General features: G+C 42.2%; 1 long non-coding RNA gene across 1 annotated transcript; it reads right to left on the bottom strand.

Moving 5' to 3' along the window:
- Positions 1–836: 836 nt before the first annotated feature.
- LOC309858628 lies at positions 837–2,203 on the bottom strand. The gene is made up of 3 exons (XR_014308278.1): positions 1,939–2,203; positions 1,478–1,536; positions 837–927 (listed from the first exon to the last, which is right to left on the bottom strand). It is a non-coding gene; the product is annotated as an uncharacterized lncRNA (long non-coding RNA).
- Positions 2,204–7,092: the final 4,889 nt, after the last annotated feature.

The raw sequence follows: 7,092 nt of genomic DNA, 5'->3' as shown, positions 1-7,092 counted from the left end.
AGGCATAGTTCTATGAACTGGAAATTTTCTCTGCCCTCATGGAGCTTATTTATCATGTTCAATTTTTTTTAATATATAATCTCTCTACATGCATATATGTTAGATTACCTATGTGTCTATATTTGTATGTGTACATATATGTATGTATATGTGTCTATACAGATTATGTATGTATATCAAATATTAGATAAAAGACTGTAAATAAATAGATCCAAACGTTGGTAATGGCTCCCTCTTTTGAAGTGCAGAAGACTGAGTGGTGCACAACAATAAGTAACCAATCAAACATCAAGAGCCTTCCACAATGTGGCCTGACCTTATACATGCATATTTAAATGCTCCACAATTAGTTACAAGCTCAGTTTTCTTATTTTCCCCTCAATTCCTGCCTGAGACTAAATGATCATTTTCCTGTCTAGAATATCTTCCTATTCATGATTTTTCAAACCTGAGTTTCTGTTTCTTTTAAATGCCATTCACTGTGACACTGTTTAATGTATGATAACTTGAGAAATTAATATTAACTTCATATGGCTTACCTCCCCAATGTTAAGAAAAGACATTCTTATATATTTCTCTATCTCAGAGCATCAAGAACAGTACATATTATACAACAGACCTGGATGACCTGCTGAATAAACGAGTAAATGTTGGAAAAAGAGACTGGGTGGGAGTTCGGGAAATGCTGTATATGAGGCTTGGAAGCTTCTCAGGCAAGTGAGGAATATTTTCTATTCTGTCTGGTCCATCCATCCCCACTGCTGCTCCCTCTTAACTCCCACCACCCATGGAGAATTCAGGGGGCATTTTATAAATGAGAAAAGGCAATCCTACTCACCTGGGATCAGACTATGAGGAAAGTAGTGAACAATCCTTCCTCTTTCATGTTCCTCTTTTGGGGAAAGGTGGAGTTTTGAGGAGTCTGAGCTGAGAGAAAAGAAAGGATAAAGTCTGGGCATATCCTGCAGTCCCCAAACTCCCTACAATCCCCATATACTGTTCTGTTTCAAGGGCTAGATAGGAGAGTTACGAGAACTGGCACCAAGGACTTTATTTCTGAACCTTTAAAAACTTCAAAGGTACAATTTTAGTTTGGGCATGAAAACAGAATTTGATCTTACCAAGATCCCTCCAGGGATGCAGATGCTCTGCGTGTAATTTAACCCGAGTCCCAAGGCTTTCGTAGTTAATTATTAACAAGTATATAAAATAATAGAAATGCGACACTTAGTTTCTTTCTAAAAGTATTTTTCTTGTTTTGCTCAATCATCATTGTTAAGTAGAAAGATAGTTCCATTGCTTTCCTGTACTAATTACAATAGAAATACTGGATTTACTATCAAGAGTATTAGAACCTTAAAGAAGGGTCCCAGATCTAGCATTCCAAGGACCTGATCAGTCTCAAGTCTATTACTAACCACTTGTAGAACCTGGAAAATGGTTTCTTCTAGACCTCCTAGGGCCTCACTTTCCTCACCTGTAAAATGGGGGCATGAGCCTTTGCTACCCCGGTTCTGCCTTGGTGATCACAGGTCCCTGGGGAAAATGATAAACAGTTAAGAGCCCTCTTTCTCTAGAGAGAAAAAACAAAACAAAAACAAAAACAAAAAACGATTCATGGACGTTTCAAGAGCAGCACAGGTTCGGGCTCCCCCAAGGCGGGCTGCCCGAGTGTTTTTGCATTCAGACACACAAACCGTGCTCTAGGAGCGGGATCTGCCCATCTGCCCGCGCCAGGGCCACGGGTCTGCGCGGCCTCCGCTTCCGCGGCGAAGACGCGCGCGGCCTCCGTCCCACTTCCAGACCCCCGACCCGAGCTCCGCCCCAACACTTTCCAACCCTGAGCACCCCGGCGCCGAGGTCCAAACTACCTCTGTCCTCCTCTCCCCTTCCCCATATTCGGTTTTAACTTGAGGAGTGCGGCCGTGAAGGACCCACCTACACTGGTGTCTTCGGGATTTCTAAGCCAGAGCCGCTTCTCGGCCCCTCACCCTCCCTTTTCTGCCACTCTTTCTTCAGCCACAGCTCTCCCCGCCCTTGTCCGCTTCTGGCGTGGTGCTCCCGAGAGTCCGCGTCACTTATGGAGCCTCTGAGGGGGATGGGACCGGCCAAAATTGACCGTCTATACAAACAATGGCCGCAGCCCCGCTAGATCGAAATGGAAGCCCCGGGTCTCAGCACACACACTCGGACCGTTTCCATGGAGACGAGAGGGGCGGGGCGGAAAGGAGGGCGCCGGAGAACGTGGCTCCTGATTGGCCGGAAGCCTCCGGGCGCAGTCCGGCTCTCAGCCGCCAGCTTGCCTGCCTGAAGACCTGTACCCTCCGCTATCTGAGAAGAGGCTGGGGTGCAGCCACCCCAATGCTAACGAAGCTTTTAGGTCCCCCTGGGAAAGGGACAGGGCTGGGGATTCTGGCCGGTCTCGGAGAATTATGGGACCCGCAGAACCCGCGAGTGGGGACCCCCCCCCCCCCCACGCACAGGAAACCTGGGGGAAACCATTGCTGTCACTTCGCCTTTGCGGGCGAGGGATGTTTGAGCCCGCTTTCCCACGCCTTTGGCCGAATAGTCCCCCCACTAGCTCTGGTCCTAGCATTGTCCCTAAACTCGAGGTTGGAGTCGCGCCGCCGGTAAGAGGACCTTTCAAATTCCAGGTTGCTGTTTCCCGGGACCCTCTTGGCTCCTGCTGACTCGGTGGCGGGGTCGCGCTTTCCTCCTCGCCCTTTTCTTGCCAAGTACTGGACTTCTCTGGAGACTGCAGGCCGAGAGGAGAAAGACAAGGTGGGATCGAGGCGGCACCATAGGAAAGAGCCCCAGAAAGAGATCCAACCACTTGCTCTTCTATTATCTTGTTCAGTGTTCTCTTAGGAAAATGTTTTCCATTACCTTAAAGCACTTTTTCTCAAACTTAGGCTGGATCAGTAGTATTCGACTCATAGGTAGGGAACACTTTTGTAGAGTAGTCTTTAAAAGCAAGGGACTCCTTGGATTCTATTCTGACAATACCACCCACTTATGATGTGATCTTGTCTGCATGACAGCCTTTTGGTGTAATCTTTAAAATAGGCACAATAATAGTAACTATTTTACAAGTTTGTTGTTAGAATTAACTGAGTTAATGTCCTCGAAATGTTTAAACCGGTCCCTGGCACATAGGAAGTTATATATATTAACTGTGTGTATAGTTCAATGTTTGGCAGAAGTAGGTGGTCCAGAGCCTACCCCTCTGGCTTCCACCAGGAAATGAACACCTGAATTTGTATGACTCCCAAGATCACATTTTGGAAATAACTGTGCGGACCCCTCCCTGGCTTACACATTCAGAGTCTATATATGGACAGTGTTTAAAGAGAGGTTTTGCTTAAAAAAAAAAAAAAAAAAAAAAAAGAGGTTTTGCTGTCTAACAGAACTGACTTTAAAAATGGTTGTGTTAGGGGGCGCCTGCGTGGCTCAGTGGGTTAAAGCCTCTGCCTTCAGCTCAGGTCATGATCCCATGGTCCTGGAATCGAGCCCCGAATCAGGGTCTCTGCTCAGCAGGGAGCCTGCTTCCTCCTCTCTCTCTGCCTGCCTCTCAGCCTACTTATGATCTCTGCCTGTCAAATAAATAAATAAAATCTTAAAAAAAAATGGTTGTGTTGGGGCGCCTGGGTGGCTCAGTGCATTAAGCGTCTGCCTTCGGCTCAGGTCATGATCTCAGGGTCCTGGGATCAAGCCTCGCATCTGGCTCTCTGCTCAGCGGGGAGCCTTCCTCCTTCTCTCTCTCTGTTTGCTTCTCTGCCTACTTGTGATCTCTCTCTCTGTCAAATAAATAAACTCTTAAGAAAAAATGGTTGTGTTACCCATTAGGTGATTTGGGGCAAGTTATTTAATCTTTTACCCCCACAGTTTTCTCATCTGTAAGATGAAGATTTTAGTATGGTTAAATTGCTCTAGTTAAGATCCTGAATGCACAGGGACGCCTGGGTGGCTCAGTTGGTTAGGCAGCTGCCTTCGGCTCAGGTCATGATCCCAGCGTCCTGGGATCGAGTCCCACATCGGGCTCCTTGCTCCGCAGGGAGCCTGCTTCTCCCTCTGACTCTGCCTGCCACTCTGTCTGCCTGTGCTCGCTCTCACTCACTCTCTCTCTGACAAATAAATAAAAAATCTTTAAAAAAAAAAAAAAAAAAAAAAAAAAAAAAAAAAGATCCTGAATGCACACATTTTACAGAGAGAGCATGAGCAGGAGGGGCAGAGGGAGAGGGAGAGAGAATCTCAAGCAGACTCTGCACTGAACACAGAGCCTGATGTAGGGTTTGAGGTGGGACTCTTCATGGGGCTAGATCTCATGACCCTGAGATCATGATCTGAGTCAAACCAAGAGTCAGATGTTTGCTTAACCCACTTCACCACCCAGATGTCCCTATAGTCTTATTTCTAAAATGTACTTTGAGACTAACAGACTAAACTGTTGTATATCAGAGGATCTCAGAGATGTGACCAGGTCCCCTGGATTTTAAGCTTTTTTTGAACTTACTCTGAGAAGAAAGTGGAACCAGAGTTTTGTTTCAAACAACTGGAATCTTTAAGGCCTTTCATCCAAAACAAATGTCTTCATCATGTTAAGGTTGGCAAATACTGGGGAAAAATCAGAGATTTTTCATATAAAAGATAGTGAATGGGTCTCCCATTTTATAAGATCATTCACAGAAAAGTGCAATAAAAAATAAAATAAAAATTAAAACTCTCTACTAAAGTTAGATGTGGATCATGGGGGAGAATTGTAATGAGCTCTTCTATTCCCTATGATTTCTGATGTCTGCTTCTCCTAAACCAGAGAACTGAGACTTACGGAAAGAAGTTCAGAGCACTGGTTTAGAAACCTGATGTTGGATCTCTCTCATCCCCTTCTTCATGGGCTAGATAAGAATGTGGAAAACAACATCAGAGTCTAGGTGTGCAGCCTTGAAAGTGGAGTTTCTTGAAAAGAGCCTAGACTCTAGTTCTATGGAACTCTTAGGGGATCTGTATAAATTTACTGGGGTTCTTTGACTCCCAGGAGGCCAAGAAAAAGCTGAAGCTGACTGTCTCCTGTGCTGAGTCTGAGAGATTGTAAGTAGACTAGAAAGCAAGAGGGTTTTATCCAGGTTCCTCAGTAGGAAAATGGCAGGATTCATGCTTCTTACTCAATAGCCAGCTGCCTTAAAGGTTGCCTTGCCTCTTTGTCTTCCCCTATGGGAGTACTACCACTTAAAATAGTCCATTAACCAGACTTGAACCTCAATGAAATGACAAAACAAATATACAATACGTGTGTGTATAAATATATTTTCAGGGGCACCTGGGTGGCTCAGTGGGTTAAGGCCTCTGCCTTTGGCTCAGGTCATGATCCCAGGGTCCTGGGATTGAGCCCTAAATCGGGCTCTCTGCTCAGTAAGGAGCCTGCTTCCTCCACTCTCTCTCTCTCTGCCTGCCTCTCTGCCTACTTGTGATCTCTGTGTGTCAAATAAATAAATAAAATCTTTAAAATAAATAAAATCTATATATATAAAGATTTAATTAATTTATTTATTTCTTATTTATTTATATATATACTTTTAAAAATAGAAATTTAAAATTAAAAATGTCTAAATCTGAATCTATTTACTTATATCTTCCTAATTCATCAATTTAGCAAGTGAATTGAAATGGTCACTTTTGAGACCCAAGAAGTAGCCTAGATAACTTACATACCCCAAAGCATAGAGGAAAAGAAAGAGATAGAAATAATTTTTAAAAAATGTTAATAGGTTTAAAGGATAGATCTATGAGACCTAATATGCAGACACAGAAGTCCCAGGAGGAAAAAAAAAAAAAAAAGAATGGATAGAACTGAAAAAATGAATGAATAACAAAATAATAGAAAAAGTTTCTGGACTGAAAAAAAATTTAAAGGTTTGAGTCTGTAGATCTAAAACACTCAGTATATTTCCGTCTGGATTAATGAGTAAAGACTCATACTAAGCATATACAGATGTCATTCCTACATGCTAAGAAAAAAAAGAAAATTCATAAGCTTTCAGGCAGAAAGTCCAGTTATCTGAAAAGAAAAAATATTAGACTCCTCATTTGTAATGTTGGAAGCTAGAAAGCAGCAGCTATTGACTGGTAAAATAAAGGGACTGCAGTCCATCAGCTAAAAGATACTCACCTGTCCTCATGAAATAAATATTTGAGGATTTGCAAGAATTCAGAGTCTGTATCATCCAGGTCTCTTCCATCTGAAGAAACAGTTCAAGAAACGGTTCTAAGCAAATAACAAATAAACTAAAGACAGAGATAAGTCAGAAAAATTATGGGAAAGGAAACAGAGAAATCCATGATGTAAATTTAATGATGAACCCAAAGTAATATAAAGAATGCAATAAATTTTCAGTCCATGTGCTAAAGGTGAATGGACTGAATTTTCTTATATAAAACAGAGATATGCTGGGTCAAGCAACAAATCCAGACATGTGCTGATTATAAGAAACACCTGTGAGGTTGATCAGTAAGCTTCCAAGGAAACAAAAAGCAGAAATTGCAAAAAACTAATTCAAAGTTCAGAACTGGCGATGGATTTTATACGTAGAAACAAGGCCAAATTTAGGAACAAGTATCATAGCATCAAATCTGCTAAATACATAGGGCAAAAATGTACAAATCTGAGAAATTGTTAAATACAGTCCTGTGGGGAAAATTCAATACATTTGTGTTGGAATTACATCTAGGAGACAAAAGATAAGGTCCTACAGAAATTGAATAGTATAAAAATCTTGATTTAAGAGTTATATAGAAACTTATATCCTTAGTATAGAGAACATATTTTTGTGTCCGTAGGAAATTAACAAAAATGAATTAGGAGCTTTGCCATCCTCATCCACATATAATATATGTGCTTTCAATTGCCTTTATTATCTCCCCACCCTCTCAGTTTAGTTTTATGAAGAATGGTGTCTCTCCTTCCAGCGGCAATGGCATGAGGAGACATCTTTAAGTTTTTTTTTTTTCTAAGATGCTTTCTTGCTAGCACTTGTTAAATAGACTTGCATTTTCCACTTATTATTGAGCGTTTTAAGACAAAGAAGCCCTGAAAAA

This window comes from Mustela nivalis (genome assembly GCF_964662115.1).
Source record: "Mustela nivalis genome assembly, contig: HAP1_SCAFFOLD_2976, whole genome shotgun sequence".
In the NCBI taxonomy this organism is placed as follows: Eukaryota; Metazoa; Chordata; class Mammalia; order Carnivora; family Mustelidae; genus Mustela; species Mustela nivalis.
Note: the sequence above shows the minus strand (reverse complement) of the source record. Positions and strands in the feature narration are given on the sequence as shown.